Below are 23,841 nucleotides of genomic sequence, written 5' to 3'. Positions count from 1 at the left end.
TTGAGTTTCCACAACTCAAAACTCTGACCATTGAATTTCTTGATCTCTATATTTCCACTGCTCGCCATCTTCTTTCACCAGCAAAATCGATCTCACAAATCTTCCACTGAACAGGGTCTACCACAGGCCCGAGCGAAACCCCTTAGCAGCAAAGCGTTCCCTTGAATCCAAAATAGCTCTAATACCAAATGTAGGTTTTAACCCTTTACATAAATTACCTGCATACAAATTTTAAAACACAAAAAATAAACAATGCGGGAGCATAACACATAAAACACATATACACAGAGATTTCCCCTGGATCCCAAAACCAGGACTACCAGCTTGATTTTTCATTATGTTCCTTTCAATGTTACAATACATATTTATACATGTTGAAGCATCCAATACCATGGAATGAAAACCATTGCGTCCAAAACCATGGACCGAAAACCATCGTGTCCAAAACCATGTGCGAAAATCATGAACAAAAACATATGTAGGTCCGCCCAACCTAATATAGGGTCAAAAAACAAAATTTTCTGGGGCATTGTCCTAGACCCCATAGAGGGGGGTTTCCTACACCCTTGAAACCCCCTGTGACCCCCCCCGCAACGCAATAGGTGCAACGAGGGGGGGGGGGGGGCTCTGCCCCACCTCTAACCCTGTGGTTAACTACATGGGCTAGTCGTGGAAAGAATATAACATAACCCAACACATGTATCCAGTGCACCTATCAGGTGACCTCCTCTGTCTGCGCTGAGAAGATGGTGCTCCCACATTCTCTCTCACAAAGATCCCCAACTCTGTTGTCGGCTCAAGCTTCTTCCTTGCATCCTTTGTCACATGGAAATATACCGATGAGCCAAAGATCCTGAAGTGACCCACATCTAGTCTCTTACGGGAGAAGTCTTCCTCTGGTGTCTTCATCCCAAGTATGCGATGTGGGCTTCTATTCTGCAAATAGACAACTGTGTTGCATGCCTCAGCCCACAAGTGAAGTGGTAGGCCTTGGTCATGCAGCATTGCCTATACTACCCCTACAATAGTTTTGTTCTTCCTCTCGGCCACCCCATTCTGTTGTGGGTTATGAGGTGCCGTCAACTCTCGTTTAATTCCTTCCACTGCACACAAATCCTTAAACTCTTGAGAGACATATTCTCCACTGTTGTTGCTTCTCAAGGCCTTGATCTTCTTCCCTGACTCTTTCTCAACCAAATCTTTAAACTCACAAATCTTTGTGAAAATTTGTTCCTTCTAGATGAAATAAATCCAGCATTTACGAGAATAGTGATCAATGAAAATCACATAATACCTTTTCTTCACTATGGATGTCGTCGAGAATGGTCCACACAAATTAGTATGAACTTGCTCTAAGATAGCCTCTGCTCGACTGTCTCGATCATGAAAGGAAGACTTAGTGTACTTTCCCAAGGTACAACCTTTCCATGTGTCAACTTGCTCAAGTTTACCTTGGGGAAGTCCCGTAGATATCTACTACATTATCCTCAAATCCCCATGATGCAAATGGCCCAACTGCCTATGCCACAACTCGCTAATGTCTTGGTTTTGCACCAATTCTGCTTTCGTACTCAATGATGCGCAATCATCTACCTCTAGTTTACAGAGATTCTTCACCCGAATCCCTATCCTCTTGGTCTAACCCATGGCTATGTGTCTTAGGAACGCCTTTCTTTTACTGAAGACAACATCGTATCCTTTGTCCTCCAACATCACGACTGATACCAAGTTCTTCTTTAGTCTAGGCACATACATCACATCTATCAAGGTGAGAGGAGCTCCATGCTCCCTCTGAAAAGAAACTGTGCCCACTCCCAAAACACTATACCTTTCGTCGTCACCCATATCTATGCGCATCTTGAGGTCTTTCTCCTCCAAGGCACTAAATAATTATTTATCACCGGTCATGTGGAATGAGGCTCCACTGTCAAGATATGAGACACAACCCATGATCGATGACACCATGCATACAATGAGGGTAAAGTCCATTTCAAACTGAGAGGCTAATGCCTCACCTTCCTATCCTTCTGAGGATCCCTTTTTGGACTTCCTCGATGGGCAATTAGTCGCATAATTTCCCATCTTGTGACAATTAAAGAATCTTACTTTAGACATGTCACCCTTCTTCCCTCCATGAGAAGAATACAATTTGAAATGGGAAACCTTCCACTTCCCTTTCCTTGCCTTACTTGCTAAGGCTATATTTTCTTCATCATCGTTCTTGGATGAAGAACCATCTCGTGTACTCCTCCTGATCTCCTCCTTCATAGGGTCCGACCACCGTCATTCCCAATCCAGTAGTTTCTCCCTTCCATTCACAGAGTCCTGGTAGCTATTCCAACTCTTTGGAAGGCTAAGGAGAGTGAGGCTCACCATATCATCATCGACAGTAGTTATTCCCACACTGCCAAGCTCATCTCAACAGGTGGTGAGCTTGTTCAGATATGTGGAAATAGTATCGCCCTTCTCCACCTTGATTCTTTGAAGCTTATCCTTGAGTGCCAATTTCCTCTCATTGCTAATATTCTGGTAGAGGTCCTTCAATGTCTTCCACATCGAAAATGGAGTATCCTTCCCATGGAGACTCGAGATAATATAGTCTCAAACTCCCTCAAGGATGATCCATCTCACCTTCGCCACACACTTCTTCCACTCAACCAACTCTTGTGCATTAGTTGAAGCTGGCTTTGGGATTTCTTGATCAATGAATTCCTTCAAACCATTGTCTTCTAATATAACCTCCATTCTATCTTTCCATGCTATGTAATTCGAGCTACCTTCCAAGGAATACCCGAGTCTTAAGCCATAGAACGCCATTGGCCAACCTTGAGGTATGATATGAATTCGATTTGCACCTGCAACCCCGAACTTCAAAATTCAAATTCTCTTCTCTGTGTATTTTTTACAACTTCGATACTGTGTAGAAAATTTCTAGAAATCCAGCTGTCATACCATGTAGAAAATTTCTACAAACTTGGCTCTCATACCATGTAGAAAATCTGTGTAGGTTAACCCGATAATGCAATATAAATCAAAGCAGAATACTATAACCTACTTCTACTATCAATTTGCAGAAGCTTAAAGATCAAGCTGAACAATATAACCATAAGAAGAAGAATCAATGGCACAATACACATGAAAACACTTTTGGGAAAGCCTCAACTAAAAAACCCACACTATTGTATTATCATACATGGTGGAAATACATTGGAACTATACAAAGCCTTATCTCTCATAGCTAGCCAGCTCTCAGTACAATCCTCATAGATGCTGACAGGAAATCTTGGCTTCTCTTCACCCTTCCTCTCTACCCTCCAAGATCCTATTTCCTTGCACTATTCCTTTTGGATGATTTTCCTTCTACCAAGTGGAAAACCAATCTTCAAAACTGCGCAATCCTTAAGGATAAATCCTTGATTGCATGCATGAGTTTTCTCCATGAGAAAACACATGCAACTAATAGTACACTTCCCTTGAACATTAATCTCAACTGGGTCTTTCTCAGAATAGACATGCATGAGTTTCTGATGAGGGAATCTTCAGTTAACTGGAATAGCACTAGTTGAGTGCATTAATGCATCAACTGACTATTAACTCACTATTAGTTCCTCAAATAGTTTGGAACTAATTTAACTGGACTTAACTCAGTAAACTAAGTTAACTAATTACAACTCAAATATAACTCAATCTTATCTCCTTAATTTAAGGGATAACTCTTGCATGACTTCAGAAAAACTTCTAGCTTGAATTTCTCTAGCTAATTAATTTAAAATAAATTAACTAAATATTTCCAAGTAGATGTTAAGACTAAATTCAATTTTAATTCACAATTTAATTCAAGGACAAATTAAATTGGAATATTCTTGTTGCCATATTTCAACAAAGGTATGCCTCCCCCACCTCATTGAGGTCTGGTACCATAATATAAAAGGAGACTTGCATTAATCTCGCCCCCTCTTTCCCTATCCTCTTTCAATTCAGCTTCATTGGTCTCTCTCTCTCTCCCCTTGATCCCCATGTGTTGTCTAATTGATTGTGTCTTTACAACATACTTCGGTCATACATTTTTCTCCTAACACTGGTACGTTGGGAGACAATCTTTTGTCACCAAAAAATTGATCATCTAGCCTAATTTACTAGATGGATCAAAGTACATCATGTAAAGCCAGTTTTACCATAGTAAAATTGCTTTCACTGTGACAAATTACTTAATAAACCACCTTTGTTAAGTAATTTATAGTTAAACCCATGAAGAATAATTAAATAAATCACTATTTATTTGATTTTCTTCTAGGAATAATTAATTAAACCATTTTTTTATTATTATACCTCATCAAATTGGACCCAATCACAATAAATAAATAAATAAATCATTATTTTTTTTATTTTTCTCTAAGAATAACTAATTAATCACTAATTAATTATTATTCTTTGCTAAATTTGACTAAATACCTTAGGAATAATTAAATAAATCCTTATTTGTTTATTATTTCTTAACTAATTCCTTGAGATGAGAAATAAATCAATTATTTATTTATTATTTCTAAATAAAAGTTTAAATACTTTTTCCCTCCTATCCAAATATAATAAAATATTCCAAGTGGTTAATCCAAGAATGGGATCAATAATATTTTATTATTGCTCATTATTTGAGGATAACTCAATATTTTGTTATAAATACAAGGGTTTTCCATTCATTATTCACTTTTTATTATTTTCATTGTTGCACTCACTGTTATAACTCTGATTATTTTCATTGTTGCACACCATATTTTTGCTAGGTTTACACATTATAGAGGAGAGAGACTCTACACAAGCTGAAGATGTTTGAGGATAGCCAAGAACCCATTCCATAGAGGGGGACTGGTAACATCTATTTGTTCCCTTCACAGGTGTTATAATAAAATTATTTTTTACATATCTAGTTTTCATTGGATGATTGGTTTTATTACTCTTTCTTTTTGTTGTTTAACTATGATTGTGGCATAGATCCAGAATTTGGCAGGTTTTGTTTCTATTAGTTTCTACAGATCTACAATGTTTAGCAGCCATTTATATTGTTGAGATTGTTTGTCATCCACAATCTTAAATGGGTTCTTTTCATATATCATTGAGAAGAAAACACTACAACATTATGTGCATGTTGGATATGCAGTGTTGTGCACAGATGATACTATGTACGTGTTGCATATTCATGGTATGTACAAGTGGTGTTGCATGCATGTGGTACATTGGTACTATGTATATATGGTGTCGAGTGCATAATTTTACAAGTGGTGTTGTGTACATGTTGTACAAGTGGCGCTGTGTGCATGTGTTGCTATGTACATGTCGTGCATGTGGCATTGTGTACATGTGGTGTCGCGTACATGTCGTGCATGTGGTACTATGTACATGTGGTATTGTGTACATGTTGTATAGTGGTGTAGTGTACATGTGGTGTTGTGTACACATTGTGCAGGTGGCATCGTGTACATGTGATGTTGTGTACACATTGTGTAGGTGGTGCGGTGTACAGGTGGTACTATGTACATGTTGTACATATGGTACTGGTGCACGTGTGGTATTGTGTGCATGTCATACATGATGTTTTGAGGGCATGCGGTACTATGTATGTGCATTTTGTAGGTGCATGTATTGGTTTATGCACTAGGTGTATAAATATGAGTTGCGTTGTAAATTAGGTATAGTTGTACGAAATGTGTTGTGTACTAGGTGTACGTGTATGCATTTTTTGTTTTTGCACATTGTGTGTGGATGTATTTCTTATGATGTACATTGTGCACATATACTTATGTACACTGGGTGTAGGCGTATGTATTGTATGTTAGGTATAGGTGCATGTGTTGCATGATGTTGTATGGCATGTGTGGTTGTATGTGTGTGATGCACACTATGCGTATGTGCACCTGTTGGAGGAGAAGGCACTAGATGTTTGCTGGGTATGGCAACCGATCTAGTGTGTGTCTAGAAAGAACAAAGGCAGAAGTAAGGATTGATGAAGGATAAGTGTTAGTATTGTATTTTGGTTTTAGTATGCATGTGATTTGTGATTCTGGTCTATGATGATTACATGTGATCTATGATTTTGATTTATGATGGTTACATGTCATTTATGATTTTTATGGTTATGTTTTGAGCTAACCTAATGTGATTTTTTTATACATGTTGATTTGGCCAAATATGCTATTTTGACTTGTTGTCACAGGAAGTGAACATGACTGCAAATATACCTTATTGACGAGCTACCAATGAGGTATGATGTGAATTTATTTCAATGCATTTCAAATTTAATGGAAGTTATGTGTTTGGTGCAGGAGTGCATGAAATTCTTGGTTGGGTGATTGAAATAGACTGCAAGAATTGGCAGCAATAAGAAACTAAATTGGAACATGCAACAACATCTTGGTAAAGTATTCAGGAGCAGGTCCATTGTGGGACATTGGTACCAAATAATGTCCATTGATTGCCATGACCATGCTATGAATGGTATGATGTGTTGAGGCAAGGATATGCCTTGGTTTTTGTATCTTTTGATACGATGAACCCTTTCCAAGGGATTTACTACCCAGGATGGGGGTACTAGCAGAACTTGGAAGGTGAGTGACTGCACGGAAGGGATTAACGAGATTACTCGAGGGACTGTGTAGCAGAGAAGGGTAGAATGAGGATGGATTTGTTTTGGTCATTAGCATTGCCAGATAGAATCAGATGCACATTAGGAGTGCGCCCTATAACAATGAGCCGGTAATAGTTTGTTGAGAGGAAAAGTGGCATGAGATTATAGCGTTGGACATTGGATGCATATTTGACTTTGTAGTGGATTCTGGACTTCCTAGGAAGCAGGTGAATCCTGGTATTACTTTGAGGGTGGAGGTGTGAGCCTCTGGATTCCCTTGTTGATTGATACAACCATTGTATCCTTTATTTGTTGGTTAAGAAAATGTGTATGTGTGTATATAATTTTAAATACTGTAATGAGTTGTGTTATAAAGCTCCAATATACGGTATGGTTTTTATTTCGATTTTGAGTAGGTCATTCATTGTAAATATTGCAACAAGCTATGTTATAAAGCTCCACGGGTTGTATGTTTTGTTTTTAGTAGTATTGTTGGTTATAGGTGTCATTAAACAGCGAGGATGGTGCTCCCCCAAGGGGGACGGTTTTGTAATAGCCCTAGTGAAGATTCCATGTAAAAATATATAAATACCATGGATGATGGGACACGTATTCCAAGCTGAATGGGGGGAAGGACATCCTAGTGGGTGTTCATTTGGTTTTTTATGGTTAAGGAAATTGGCAAAGGCAATGGCTAAGGCATTAAAGAGGCAAGAAGGTATTTTGGCACACTTATCTATAAAAATAATGGAAATTAGGAGAAAAATGAGGTGAAAGGTCACAGGTTGCATGTGAGGAGGAAAATGAAGGAAAATAATGGAAAATGAACAAAATAGAGGCTTCATTCATAAAAAGTCTTTTGAGGATCAGTTGGCAAGTTTCTTCCTTTCAGTGTGAACCTTTTGTCATTTCATTTTTGGAGCTCTCTCATTATTCTCTCTCTCCCTCATACTCTTGGAGACTTAGAGTTTTCTTGGAGAACTCTTGGTGGGTGTACTATTGGAGCAAGAAGGCAAAGGAAGAGCAAGAATGCACAAGAAGGCATCAACATTAGCAGCTACATCATATTTTCTTGCAGGTACCGAGTTGCATGTATGATTTCTTCACTATTTTGTCATGCATGGTACATGCATGTGGTTTCTTGGTTGGGATCTATCATTAGCATGGAGGATTTCCTGGATCAACAATGGATTGCCTAGCCTTGCCATTTATTTAATAGCCATGGTGATTATGGGTTTACATTCATTGTTTTTTTTTTGTTCGTTCTCATGTTTCCTTAACTTGGATTGAGTTATTAGTCCTGGAAGCCCTGGTTGAACAAACTCTCTAGAAGCCCTATAACAGCTTGGGCTGAGTTACTAGTACTAGAAACCCTGGTTGGACAAATTCTCTGGAAGCCCTTCCTGGGTTGAGTTACTTCTTGGAGGCCTTGGTTGGACAAACACTCTCGAAGCCCTGTATAAGCAGTGGTTTGAGTTACTAGTTATGGAAGCCTTGGTTGGACAAATGCTTTGGAAGCCCTAGAAGGTTTGGATGGAGACCAATCTGATGATGGCTTTTCCTGATGTTTGACTGTGAGGTGGAATCACTGTTTGATGGGTTGAGGTGGATGGCCTCTAGAAGCCCTGGATGAGTTTTGATTGATGTGTTCTATGAGATCCCACATTCATGCTTGGAATATGGCACAAGGGTGAATGACTGAAGAGAGATTTGGCTCAGCCATTCTATGGTTGGGTGGAATGTGGTAGTCCCATCTCTGGTTGGTTCATTACATTCATTAATGAGAAATCCATTCCCTTGATTTTCATGTGTAAAGGTACTGATGTATTTATGGATTTGATCGCTCATATGTTTATTGTATTCATGTTCCTATTATGTTTGTTATATGCACATTTTATGACAGCAGCTATGTATGGCTCTCAACATGTTTCTACTTATATGTGAATGGATAATGTGTCTATGACTTAATGGAGGATAATGCAGCAAATGGCATGAGGGAATAATGGTTCATATTGGTTATTAGTGATCCAAGAGGATCTTGTCAATCCAGTATATCTAGAGAGTTCAGTTCGTCTTTAGCTTTGTCAACTTCTCCAGTGTTCTTCGGTTTTTCTGGGGTTGGTTTCATCATTAGTTCTCCATGGTGGAAACTTCACAATGTGACAATTTTTGTATATGGTTTATTTCATTAAAATGTAACCATATTAAATGGGAACCTAACTCATTGTATTTAACCTATGCTACAACTCTATGGTGAAAAACCTAATGCTAAACCTAATACCTAATCTCTAAGTGCATAAAAACACCAAATCCTAAGTTAAATGACCCTCTCGAACATTGTATTAGAAAAACTTTACAAAACAATAAAAATATATAAACCTAGTCCTAACTGCAGAGGAGACCGCAACAGAACCGCAGTGCATGTGAATGGAGACAAGTGTAACTGCATCATCAAGTTTAAATCTTCAATCTTCAAACTGCGCAGGAAGTCAGCAGGCATGTGAGAGGGTTCACCTTTTATGCAACTGCATCGAAGGTTGTGAATGGTGGAAAGCTGCCAAGTGTAACCGCAACGGCGGAGGTAAGTGGACACATGTAAACCCGTTAGCGTGATAGTAGCTGTAACCATTGGGCGGATAAGCCACTAGGTGGTAGTCAGATAGTCGATCGCCAAGGGAACCAGTTGTTCACATGGAAACAGTTAGCCAATGCACAGTCAACCTAACCACCAGTAGTTCTATTTTTAATATATGGTTATATTTGGGTTTTTTGCAAAGTTTGTTAAAACAAATTAATTCAATAGCCATTTAGCCTATCCTATGTGTTAGTTCAAAACTAGACCGAGACTCCAAATCCACCCATAATGTAGCTAATTCATCTCGAATTCAGTCGAAGGAGGGGAATGTATTTGCAGGTATTTTTAAAGGCACTTTACTCATTGAAGATATTAGAGTGGTTTTGGAGTTTTTGTATGCAGATTCTGGAAGTGAGAGGTTGTTTCGTTTTTAGTCTAATAGGAGCATCGTGAGTCGGAATTGGGAACCGTGATAGGTGTTGGAAATCTGGTTCAGAGAGCTTCCTTTTAACAATGATCAGAAGTGCCTGTGTGCACATTCAGTCTGGTCTATTCACTCTGTAATCAAACTCCTTGGTTTCAATCCTAATAAAGCGGTTACGCATCTTGAAAGTAGACCCAGAGATGTAGTCCATCAGGGACGAACTCCATAATAAAATTATCTTTCTAGTATCACTGTGTTTTTATTGTTTTCACTTCTATTATGCATCTTACTTATGTTTAATTAGCTGTCATAAAGTGTTTCTTCTGAAGCAGTTTCCTCGATTTCCGCACTTTTAGTTAAAAATCAATTCAATAATGACTAATCAATTCTACATCAGTTTTAACATATGATCATTTCATATCATATAATTTGGTATCAAAGCAGGTTTCATTTGTAGAATTTTCCATTGAATGTTAACTAGGTCAAACTCGCAATGAGGAGAAGGAATCCTTGAGTAGATTGATCCAGAGATCAGAAAGCGATGAGTCATTCATAATTCGACCATGTTAGGATCTGATGCAGGTGAAAAAAATGAAACTAAGATGAGTGATGAATAGTTTTAGCAAGCATTCTTGACTATGCAGCAGATGTTGGGAGAACTGTATGAAGACAAGAAGGCGAGAGATGCAGCTTCTTCTTCAAAGACATCGAAGAAGGAAAAAGGTAAAGGCAAGGCTAATAAACCACCTTCACCTCCATCATCTCCATCATCCCCTTCTTCTTCTTCTTCTTCTTCTTCTTCTAGTGTAGAATCTGAAATGGAAAAGAAACATAAGAAAACATCTCTTTTGAAACTTGATGTAAATTCGAATTACCTATTATGATGGTGAAATGAATCCTGAAAATTTAGATAACTGGATGAAGAAGATAGAAGTGTATTGTCATATTCTGGAACATCTCTGATGATAAAAAAAAATTGAGTTGGCTACACTTATAATGGGGGGAACAACTTTAATTTGGTGGGAAAGTAAAACTCAAATAGACGTAAAGTGAAAAGGAAAAATCATCTCTTCATGGTCTAAGTTTTTAAAAGCTCCTAGGAAATAGTTCTATCCTTTGGGATACATGTAGCAATCTGTTATTGATTAGCAGCATCTAAGGCAAGGTAAAGGGTAGAGTGTTCAAGAGTTTACTCAGAAGTTCAAAAATAAAGCATTGATGCTTGGTATTTCATTGGATACACATGAAACTTTATTAAAATACATCAACAATTTACATTCATATTTGTAGCATAGATTATTGATGATTAATCTTGATGATTTTGATGAAGTGTGTCTTTAGGCCATACATATTGAATTAGGTGGAAGACCCTTCAAGTTTTCACAGAAACCATCCAGCCAATTGGAAATCAAGGATTCCAAAGACAGTAAGAAGAAGGGTAATTTGAAGGGAAAGAGATTAACGATAACTCAGAAGGAAGGTGAAAGACCTACTTGCACTAACACTTCTATACCTTCTTCAAACCAAAATCATCTAAATGAGGATAAAAGGGTTGAATTATTTCACATAAGGATAACTTCTAAGAACACAAAGATAGATACATTATTTGACAGTGGATCACAAGAAAATTTAATATCTGAAGATTTAGTTAAAAAATTGGGTTTGGAGACACATAATCATCCAAGATCATACCCTCTAGGTTGGTTGAATAAAGAGACTCAGATTAATGTCACAAGGAAGTGCCGATTAAAGTTTTCCATAAAAAATCACTACATTGATGAAGTAGATTTAGATGTGATTCCAACAGATATATGTGGAGTAGTGTTACGAAGTCCTTATCTCTATGATCATGAATGCAATGTTCTATAGGAAAGAGCATAAATATCATGTTAAGGAAGATGATATTGAATTTATTTTCAGGGTACATAAACTTAAAAAACACTTGGATTTAGTTTCAGTTAATCAGATGAAGAGAGTAATAAGTTCAAGTAAGAAATATGTACTTATGGTTGTGAAAGAACAACAGAAGAATCGACAGGATGCTTTTTCAGGTTGTGAATCTTAGTTCAAAGATAGATTGGTTAAAGTGGTAGACTCTTTTCAAAATATATTTAAAGAACTAAAAAATCTTCCTCCCAAAAGAGAAATACAACATGAAATACAATTAATGTTAGATGCACCTCTTCCTAATATTGGAATGTATCACCTATCAGTTATAGATAACGAAGAAATAAAGAAACAAATACAAGAATTGGTTGAAAAAGGTTTTATTCGGCCTAGTTCATTGCCATGTGGCTCACCCATAATTTTGGTTCCTAAGAAAGATGGGGCATGGTGAATGTGTGTCGACTTCAGGGCCTTAAACAAAAGAACAATCAAAAATAGGTATCCTATTCCTAGGATAGATTATTTACTTGATCAACTGAAAAATGTTGTCTACTTCACTAAGTTAGGTTTAAGAAGTGGGTATCATCAAATCCGCATAGCATAAAATGACATCTGGAAGACTGCATTCAAAACTAGACATGGACTATTTGAATGGTTGGTAATGCCTTTTGGTTTTTGTAATGCACCAACAACTTTCATGCGGGTTATGAATGATGTTTTCGATCCATACATTAATAAATTTTTCATAATCTACTTAGATGACATTCTAATTTTCAGTTCCAATATAGAAGAACATGTTAAGCATGTTAAGCAGGTTTTCGAAGTATTGAACAGAGAAAAGTTGTACCTTAAACTTTCCAAATGTGAGTTTGGGAAAACTTCACTAAATTATCTTGGTTACATAGTTGGAGGTGGAAGCTTAAAAATAGATCCAACTAAATTCGATGTGATTGTTAAGTTGTCAATACCACAGAATGTGACTGAAGTTAAGAAGTTTTTTAGGTGCAATTCAGTATTGGAGAAAATTTATTGCTCAGTTTTCTTTGGTTGCTTAACCGTTACATGCTTTAACAGGTTCTAAAGTTCCCTTTTAGTGGGGAGGTAAACAAAAAAAGGCTTTTGATACACTTAAGTAGAAAATAGTCACAACACCAATCTTAGCTTTACCAAATATTCAACAGCCATTTGAAATTGAAACGTATGCTAGTGGTTATGCAATGGGTGCAGTCTTACTTCAAAAGGGGAAACCAATTTGTTTTCATTCAGAAACCTTTTCTAAAGCAGTATTGAATTATCCGACATATGATAAAGAACTATTTGCTTTGGTTGAAAGTGTTAAGAAATGGAAACATTATTTAATGGGTAAGGAAACAATGATTGAAACAGATCATCAGCTGCTTCAGTACTTACAGTCTCAAACTAAGTTGCAACAATCTCGTCATTACAGATTGATGGGATTTCTTCAACAATTTCACTTAGTAATTAAGTAAAATAAAGGTGTCACAAACAAAGTAACTGATATGTTATCTAGGCCATCTTTGAATGCTTTCGTAGTTCTACATAGCATCTCTTTAAAGCATGAAAGTTATATAGAACAATATAAAATGGATGTTGATTTCAAAGATATTTATGAATCACTAACTCATGGTGCTCAGGTGGAAGAAATCAATTATCATGTTCATGACAGGTTGTTATATCATCTGGGTAAGTTATGCATACCACAGACAGAAAGAGTGCATGTTGTCCGAGAAGCACATTCTTCTCGCATTTCAGGACATTTTGGAGTAAGAAAAACAATGGCACAAGTTCAAAGGTATTGTTACTGGCCTCATATGTATGAAATTGTTGCTAAATACATTAAAGGATGTGTGATGTGTTTGACCAACAAACCAGGCAATCGAAAGATTGGTTTATACATGCCACTTCCAGTTCCTTTGCGATCATGTGACAAAATTTCCATGGATTTTGTTGGATGACTTCCTATGTCTAGGAGAGGGTATGATTACTTGTATGTTGTGGTTGATAGATTTAGCAAAATGTGTATTCTTATTCCCTGCTAAAAGCAAGTGACAAATGAACAGATTGCAAAGATGTTCTTCGATCAAGTATGGGTTCATTTTGGGTTACCTAATTCTATTATTTATGATTGAGACACTCGTTTTGTAGGAGAATTTTGGTCCACCTTATGGGAACTCATGGACACAAAGGTGAAGAAGAGCACAAATTTTCATCCATAAACCAACAGAAAAGCTGAAGTCGTAAACAGGACAGTCATACATATTCTCCGAGGTTATTGCAGTAAACATCCTAAATTGTGGGATGAATCTTTATCTTATGTGCAACATTCTTACAATCGAGCCTTACATTCATTCACTAATCGATCACCATTTGAAACATGTTTTGGGTATCTACCAAAGTCACCAATGGATTGAAGAGGATAAAGTGGGTGAACATGATGATGCAAAAAAATTAGTTAAGTTCATTCAACGGATATAACAGATACGTACAACAATGCAGGATTAGTTGGAGAAGAGTTAGGCCAAGTATAAAATCTGCCATGAAAAGCATCGAGTCGATCATAATTTTCAGGTTGACAATCGGGTATGGTTGTATATCAGTAAAGACAGGTTGAAAGGAGAAGGTAAGAAACTGAAACCCATCAGGTATGGCCCTTTCAAGATTATGGAAAAGATTGGAAATAATGCTTTTCGATTAAATTTACATCCTTACATGCAAATTTACTCAGTTGTAAATGTGGAAAATCTTAAATTGTATGAACCCCTGATGATCATGGATCCCAAGGAAGATACATAGATTCCGACTATTGATGATTTGGCACCTATGTACATGAATGGGTTGCAGGAAGATATCATATTGGATAGGAATATTCGATCTTCGAGGCGTGGAGATGTTGAACATCTTCAACTAGGACTCAAGGGCATGAATCCGAGCAAGGCAAGGTGGATGGAGATTAGAAAAGTGAGGGAACTGTACCCTCACCTGGTATCTGCTTAAAATCAAACTTTTGTGGTCCAAAATATTTCAAGTGGAGAGGATTGATCGAGGAGGATCTTCTCAGTCTAGTGTATCCAGAGAGTTCAAGTCATCTTCAGCTTTGTCAACTTCGCCAGTGTTCTTCAGTTCTTTCGGGGTTGGTTTCATCATTAGTTCTTCATGGTGGAAATGTCACAATGTGACAATTGTTGTATATGGTTTATTTCATTAAAAGGTAACCATCCTAAATGGGAACCTAACTCATTTTATTTAACCTATGCTACAAATCTATGGTGAAAAACCTAATGCTAAACCTAATACCTAAGCTGTAAGTGCATAAAAACACCAAATCCTAGGTTAAATGACCCTCTCGGACTTTGTATTACAAAACAATAAAAATATATAACCACAGTCCTAACTGTGGAGGAGACCGCAATGGAACCACGGTGCATGTGAGCAGAGATAGGTGTAACTGCAGCATCAAGTTTGAACCATCAGTCTTCAAACCACGTGGGAAGTCAGCAGGCATGTGACAGGGTTCACTGTAGAGTTTTATGCAACTGTGTCGAAGGTTGTGAATGGTAGAAAACCACCAGGTATAACCACAACATTGGAGGTAAGTGGACACATGTAAACCCGTCAGCGTGATGGTAGCCATAACTGTTGGGCAGATAAGCCACTAGGTGGAAGTTAGACAGTTGACTACCGAGGGAACCTACAATTCACATGGAAATAGTTAGCCAGCGCGCAGTCAACCTAACCACAAGTGGTTCTACTTTTCATATATGGTTATATTTGGGTTTTTTACGAATTTTGTTAAAACAAATTAATTCAATGACCATTAAACCTATCCTATGCGTTAGTTCACAACTAGACCGAGACTCCAAATCCACCCGCAATATAGCTAATTCATCTCGAATTCAGGCAAAGGAGGTTGGAGTGTATTTGTAGGTCTTTTTAAAGGTATTTTACTCATTTAAGACATTAGATTAGTTTTGCAGTTTTTGTATGCAGATTCTGGAAGTGAGAGGTTGTTTTGTTTTTAGTGTAACAGGAGCTTCGGAAGTCAGAATTGGGAACTGTGATAGGTGTTAGAAAGCTGGTTCAAAGATCTTCCTTTTGACAATGATCAGAAGTGCTTGCATGCACATTTAGTTTTTTCTATTCTCTATGTAATTGAACTCCTTGGTTTCAATCCTAATAAAGCGGTCACCCATCTTGAAAGTAGACTCGGAGATGTAGTCCATCAGGGATGAACTCTGTAATCATCTTTGTTGTCGGGTATTGTTTTGTTTTTATTGTTTTTACTTCTGTTATGAATCTTACTTATGTTTAATTGACTGTCATAAAGTATTTCTTCTCAAGTAGTTTCCTCGATTTCCGCACTTTTAGTTAACAATCAATTCAATAATGGCTAATCAATTCCACATCAGTTTTAACGTATGATCATTTTAGATCAATTAGATAAGTATGAGATCCCTACACTTAATTCTATTATTTACACCTATATATTAGATATCGATGATATGTTTGACAAAACACCTATCATGGCTAATGGGGTTTTGGTTATGATTTTGTTTAGTTTATTTCATTTTCGATTGCATTTCCTTAAAGTCACCAAGGAGGTTGAATCTTATCCATATTGGCCTCTCATCGCATGTTTACCCCAATTGGTTGGTTGCTTGGGTAGATATGGGAGGAGCGTGTTATAGTAACTCCAATTGCATATGAAGCTCAAGAAGGACCAGATCCACAATTTTCGAGATCTTGGTGGGAATCATTCATGTTTTCAAGGGAGCTTCCATCATCTACATTTTGTATAAATAAACTAGCTAAAAGGCTCATTAGGATTTGAATTTTTGAAGATAAGAGTAGTTATTGAGCCCAGGGCTTGACCTTGTTATTGTTCACTTTCATGTGATGTATGAGAGTATTATTTTTTGCTAATTAGAAATTTTTTATTGATTGCATTTGATCTAGTTCTAGAGGGTTGAAACCCTTGGGTTTGGGCCCAACCCATAGGCTGTAGTCCCTCTTCTGTGTTTCTATCTTGTTCTTGTTTCCGGATATTTCATGTATTTATTTTGATGTAGTAAATTTTAAGCTATAAAAACTTATGATTGCAAGCTTCCCTATCAACTCTTTTGTGGGAAGAGTGATTGGAAGAATTTACAATCTCAGTCCAAAAACATTTGTTTATGATTTATTAGAAATAGATAGATGTTAGTTATCCTTTTGCATGATTACTTTTTGCAATTTAGGAGTTAGTTTCGTGATTAGAGTAGTGTTGTGAAATAGATTATATGTTAGTCAAATTCAACTCACCTTTTCCATGCCAGTTTATCTCACTGTGTTCTTGATCATTTGATGCACTCACTTGTCCAGTTGCAGGGTTGTATTGTTATAGAGGGGTGGGAACATATTTTCATCTCCACTTGGACTTCTCCATCTTCTTCCTTTACCCTTCACATTTCTCTCAAACTTTGTTTCCATGGTCATTCTGTTTAGGCAATTAAGGACATCGTGGGCATCCACCTTTGTGCAAGACAGACCTTCGAGAGGTCTTGGGCTTGGCTAGGAGGCTTCCCCATTAACTCCCTCCTACCTTCACATGTCTTCTCTTACCCTCAAGAGACCATTCAAACCTCAAATGGATCTTGGAACCCCTCTTGTAGCAATACAACACTTCCTGTAGCAATATAGGAACTCCTGTAGCATCACTTGTAGCAGGCCTGTAGCACCATTTTCCTCCACCTATTTTTCTCCCCACTTCGACCTTAGCTTGGTTATGATGAATAATCACCCCCAAATTGTGATTTGATGATTAAGAGAAGCTCTTATACCACTCCAACCTCCTCTTTTCCTCATTGAAAGACATAGTAGAATTAATGTTTTTATTCATAAGCATGTTACAAGTTAGATTTCTCATTTTCAAGAAAATGTAAACTAGGTCAATGATACATGCAAGTAGGTTATTGATTTAATGAAATGTGAAAAATAGCATAGCTTCAACTCTACAAGTAGACTATTCCTTTCCATCTTATGTAATGTTAATTAGCATCTACAAGTTGAATGAATGGCATTTTCACTTTCATAGTTAAAATTAGTTTCATCGAGAGTTTTCACTATAGTTAATTTGAAGGAATGGTTTATGAACACCTTGATCTTATGTCGTGACTAAGGGTGGCATGAGTGGAACCTAACCTACTGTGCATACAAAATTGTCACCTATAATGAACCTCGAGTTGATAATTTAAGTCGAGGAGCCCTTGGGAGTTGCAACACTCTTGTGCAATACCAAGGTTGACCACTTTTTGGCGTCGTTGTCTAGGAGGTGTCTAAGTAGGTGTTGTTTATTCTTAAGCATTGTTTTTTTTTTTTCTATTTTGCATCAATCCTATTTCTTGAAAATGTGAAAAATTCAAAAAATATGTTCATTCATGCCTCATACGAGTAGGGATAACCAAGCAGTTCTTTCATCCTTATTCGTTGGCTGTGAAATTCACTCTTTGACTACAAGGGAATTAGCAGACCCTTTAGGTGAGCAACCTGAAATTCCTGAAGAACTTATTTTGGAAGAAGAAGAACCCAAATCTCATACCCAAACCATGGCTTAAAATAGGAACAATGAGATTTTCCCCATCAGAGAAACTAACGGAGTGGCTAGAATGAAAAATATAAGCCCTCCTTCCCTTCCACATTTTCATGGCCTAACCTTTGAAGATTGTGACACCTTCAAGTTTGAGTTTGTTGTTGTTTGTAGGATATATGACTATGCCTCTGATGAGCATAAGCCAAATTTGTCTACCCTTAAAGATGCAACCTTGCGCTTGTTTATGAGTCTACTTGGAAGAAACATTACTACCTGGGCCCAAATGCAACAAAATTTCAATGATAAATACTGGGATTACTGTAGGTCCAAATAAAAAAGGGAGGAAATATTTAGGATGACCCTTGGACGTGATGAATCTTTGGAGGACTATGAGGAGAGTTTTCAACTCAATTATAGGAGGGCCGACTGTACCCTTGCTATTGAGTCACTCAAGCTAGTTCACCTCCGATGGATCAGGGAAGATGTAATCTAAACCCTCAACATGCTATATGGAGGAGATATCTACCAATTTCCTTATGATGGAATCAAAATTGTATTCAAGAATTATTCTATGGTTGTTAGGAAGAAGGGTAGGTCTATCTAAATGTTGGTGACTTCCTCTCCCTCCACAACATCCATCAAGCATGAGATAGGGAATATGTTGGTGGATTTCAAGAGTGATATGTTCCACACCTTTTCCCTACAAATGGATACTATGTAAATCAAAAGAAAATAGGAGGAATAAAAAAGGGTGCTAGCTATTTTCTGTCGTAGATGTACTAAAAGACATCCTAGGAATGAATTCCCATCGAATGTCATAGAATTTTTCCTAGTATGTGAAGAGAAACATGCAATATACAAATACCCCTCTTTGTATAATAGGAAGGAGTATAGAGTAGGTCGGAACAACTATGCTTCATTAACCAAAGGAGACCGCCAGGACCTTTTCCATATCAACAAGGCATGCAAGGTGATTATCCTTACTACAACCCAAATCAGAATGCACCTTTCCAACCTTAATACCTGGTGAGCCCCAGTATTGTAGCAATAATGCTACAACTCCTGGAACTCCCTTCTTTAATTTTATCAACCCGGAAGTTCGTAACAAACTTGGAAGCGACGGTGCTGTATGCACAAGTACTAGCTCTTGCCACAGCTGTCACTTGGTCAGCTGGCACAAGTCCGCTATGGGCTTAAGCCAACTTCTATGAGCTCTTAGAAGAAGCTTGTTAACTAATGGATGAAAGCTAACTCAAAGGAAGTTGATCTACTTGCGGAAAGAAACTGAAAGCCAAAAACAAACGCAAACCCTAGCAAACCCTAATTCTACCAGCTAGTCCTACTGACGCAAAGGAGAGCATGAAAACTACTAAAAGAGATGCCATTACTTCTATGAAGGTAAAATACATGTGTCTAGACTACCTCTATCTGAAGAAAACATCTTTTTGTATTTTTTTTTAAGTTGTTGGAATTATCATGCATGTGCTTCTAACTATTTTTGACTGTGCAGAGGTGGATCAAGGAGGAGAAATGCTTGGGAAAGGTTGGGAAGGTTCAAAGAGGGTCTAAGGGGTCCCTAACACCCTTCCAGAGAGTCTCACAAAGTTTGGCTGCCAAGAAACCGTGTTTATGAGCTTCTACAGGAAGTCTGCAGGGGTTCTACAGGATGTTCAGGATTTCTACAGGATGTTCTGTAATTCTTCTACAGGATGTTTCGAAATGGGATTTTGGAGCATGGATGGAGGGAAAAAGATGGAGGAATGAGTATGGAGGTGAAATAGGGGTGTGAAGAGGTCTAGGACTTGGTGGATGAGGCTAAGGAGCGATTGGATTTGTTCAAGGATGGAGGAAGCGATGATGCACAAGAATGTAGGAATTAGGGCAAGTTGGGGAAAGTATGGCAAATGAAGGGTACGAATCATGGACTAAGGGTTGGAGCAGATTATCTGATGGATTATGGGTAGATAGAGAAGGATAACAAGTGCTCTGCAAGTTATTTTTCGAATTTAGCAAATGAAGACTTGGAAAATCAAGAACCTAATTACCTTGACCTAATCTGACCTAGATAATAGCAAAAGAAATGGAACAGAAGTTTATTTGCACAAAATCAGATGAAATAACTATGCAACTAAGCAATCATAACCCTAAGCATGCAGTCAAAACTGATATCAAGTTTGACAACTAAGAATCCAACACTAATACTTGCATGGTGAAGCAAAACAGCGTTTTTGTGGGCAGCAAGGTCACCTTTGTCCCAACTCACGATCCCACTGAGAGAGAGGTAAGATCAGAGGTGCTTGAGCTCATTTTTCCAAGGATCCTTTATGTTATTACTCTATCCAAATCAATCTGAACCTGAAAATCTACTTTAATCATCAAAAGCAACCTAAATAACACAACAAGTTTTAAATCTAAATAGCAGATTTTACTCTAAGAATGCAGCAAAGACACATGAAAGTAAACAAAGGAGGTACTAGGCGCTTGAGATGGGCCCAACCCCAAGAGCTACAGCCTCCTAAGAGAGATTTAGAGCTGGTGCAAAGCTGGATTCATCTTTATTGATCAAGAAATGAAGAGTTACATCAAAACTGTCCACAAGGAGAACTTGAAAATGAGCTGACAGCAAAACTAATCTATTGCCTAAAAATCGAAGTACAAATTGAATACAACAAGACTATGAAATGACTAACTACCAGCTAACCCAAATGAGGCCCTAAGCCTTCTTATTTATACAAATTGAGGACCCAACAGTCCTCCTAAACTTTAGGGACTCGGCTGCCCAGAACTTGTAGTTAACAGCAGTCCTACTTGACTTGCTTGGCTGCCCTTGTGCTAATTGATTTGGTTGCCCTTGAACTCCGAGCTGATGGTGGAGAATTCGAGGTAAGGGCCCATAAATGAAGGGGACACCTTCCTACAAATTCTCTCCCTTGTTCTCCCACGAATTTGGCTGCCAAGTGCTCATTAAAACCTTCAATTTTGTCTCCAAGTTGACCAAAAAGGCTACACAAAGCACCCATTAGACTTGTTGGCATAATGACTAACCCAATTCACTCTATTAGCATAAATATAATAAAAAACATGCAATAAACTAATGAGAATGATGGATTAAGTCGAATTAGGAGGTTGAATGAGCCCAAATAATTATCCATTTTTGGGGCTCATCATCACCCCCCTACTGGAAGTGTTTCTCATCCTCTGAGCAACCAATCTATCTCCTCATCTTTGATGGCCTTGGTGGCCTCCCTGTCATGCCAAGCTTCTGAAGTGATGTCCTCTTCTCTGTCATGAAACCATGCTTTTCTCTTTGCTTCTTCCCACTACTTGCTCCTTTTCCTAGAGAATTCTCAGCTTTGGTATGATTGTGCAAGTATATTCAATCTGATGGTGGCAATGGTGGTGAAAGGAGATGAAACCAGTGGAGGATGCAAGAAAAGAGTGGTTGCATGCCTCCTCAACAAACTTCAAGCTTCAAATCCCTCTCCATAATTGATTCTGGCCTGCCCAAAGGCTTCTATAGGATGTTTCTGGTAAAAATACAGAACTTCCTGTAGAAAGTTCTGTAGCTTCCTGTAGAAGGTTGAACCATGACCAGATTGTGTCCGAACCTTGAAAAAATGAGTGTTCATGGAGGGGATGAATGTGCTTAGGGTGGCTAGCACAGGTGTTGCCTCCCTAGCTAAAATCTTGGCCAATTTCTCCTTCTGCTGCCCTCTCCCCAAACTTCCTTGTATGCCAATCCCAAACAACGCAAAGCCTTTGAACTCATTTGATGAAACTTCCTCAAGAGTAATTCCCTTGATGCATCATCTAATTCAACAACTGATCCATCTGCAAGTTGTTGAAAAGCACTCCTTTCAAGCGAATTTTCCATGGCGCCCTTCACTAGCAGACGATTTTGTCCCATTGGTTCCGTGACAATAACACCCATGGATTTTCGATCACAATCAAACTCCAATAAAGCCCGCCTCTTTGATCTTTGTATCCACCAATCACAATTGCCCAATTTCACTGTGCCACTGTTGAGAATGGCACTTGTATCACCTGCCATTGGGTCTGGAAATCCCATTTTTTCAACCAATACCTTTAAGGCTGCCTCAGTGGGAATACCAGTAGCATGGAACTGGTGACCTTGACAAGATATCCCTACATCATTGCAAACTGCAGCAACTTCTGCTAGAGTTTCTAAATTTTCCCCCATATTATGTGCAGGCCAATCCAATATTTTTCCATCCTCAGGATTATATGTTGTTCCTTCAACAGTAAACTCTCTAAGTGAACCAACACTGTGCCCTATGGCTATAAACTCACTGACAGACATCTGATTGGTTGTAAGAGTACCTGTCTTATCAGAGCAAATCACTGTGGTGCAACCCAAAGTCTCCACGCTCGGTAACTTATGCACAATAGCATTCTTTTGTGCCATCTTACGAGTGCCAACAGCCAAACATGTAGTAATCACAGCAGGCAATCCCTCTGGTATAGCAGCAACTTCCAGAGCAACAACAATCTTAAAGTAGTACGTACATTTCTCAAAGGAAAACCTGATATTTTTTTGGCCACCCATCTATGACTTCCCATGAAAGAAAATATTTGTAGTTCATGATCCAGAGAAGAATACAAATGGCACCAATCACTGTTGTCAGTCTTTCACCAAGTTCATCTAACTTTCTTTTCAAAGGGGTATCATGACATTCCATTGAAGCTTACTGAATTTGTGCCTGAATTTTACCTATTTCTGTAAACATGCCAGTGCTCACAACAATGCATGTGCAGCAGCCATTGGTAACTGTAGTTCCTGCAAACACCATGCATTCTTTTGACTGCAACTCACAGTCACGCAAGGTGGCTGGATATGTTCTTTTGACCACAGGCATGCTCTCTCTGGTCAGGGAGCTCTGCTCCATCCTAAAGGTGTATGTCTTGAGGGACACAATTCTCATGTCTACAGGAACCTTGTCTCCCACCTTCAGTTCCACTATATCTCCTGGAACAAGTTCTCTGGAGGGAAGATCTACAACATAATGTCCATCTCTCAAGACCTTTGCATGATCAGATTGCATTTCTTTGAGAGCTTCCAAAGCCTTCTCAGAATTATTCTCCTACCATACTCCAACAATGGCATTGAGGATGAGAATCAGGAGAATGACCAGGGGCTCTACATAGGCTGTTATGCCCTCCTCAGAAGACACATTATCACGAAAGTAGGCGAGAAGAAATGAAATGCCAGCTACCAGCAAAAGTATTTCAACAACTGTATCATCAAATTGCTCCACTACCAGCTTCCACAAAGGTGTACCATTTTTCTTCTGGAGCTCATTCCATCCATATATTTGACGACGTTTTTCCACTTCATGAGAATTTAAACCATTCTCTAAGCTCACATCATATTCTTCTAAGCATTCTTCAACAGTTTTAGACCAAGCAGGGAATATCTTGTCCTCCATGGACTATGAAATAGATGATCAGATTCTGAATTCAAACAGATTGCTCCACCATTAACAGATCTATAATGCGTTTGAAAAAAACTCCAAAATCAATACGTTCAAGAACCCTGGTAACCTTGGACATGAGCTTTAACTACTTTTCTCATTTCAAGCTTGAATTTTGACAAAAATCTTGGGTTTCCCTTCTGCAGAGCTGTTTTCTGCGTTTCCTGTAGACGACTTCCTGTAGAAATGCCTGTAGAGTGCCCCTGCGCCTCTAAGTGAGCCCGATACGCTGGAGAATTGTGAACCCGGCCACAAAGC

The 23,841-nt window shown here is 38.2% G+C and overlaps 1 pseudogene; it reads right to left on the bottom strand.

Moving 5' to 3' along the window:
- Positions 1 to 21,770: 21,770 nt before the first annotated feature.
- Positions 21,771 to 23,538, bottom strand: LOC149239986 (calcium-transporting ATPase, endoplasmic reticulum-type pseudogene; annotated as a pseudogene).
- Positions 23,539 to 23,841: the final 303 nt, after the last annotated feature.

Source organism: Pinus tabuliformis, chromosome 8, assembly GCF_031772625.1.
Source record: "Pinus tabuliformis cultivar Carrire ecotype Pingquan chromosome 8, CPIR1, whole genome shotgun sequence".
In the NCBI taxonomy this organism is placed as follows: domain Eukaryota; kingdom Viridiplantae; phylum Streptophyta; class Pinopsida; order Pinales; family Pinaceae; genus Pinus; species Pinus tabuliformis.
This window is presented reverse-complemented; position numbering and strand designations above follow the sequence as displayed.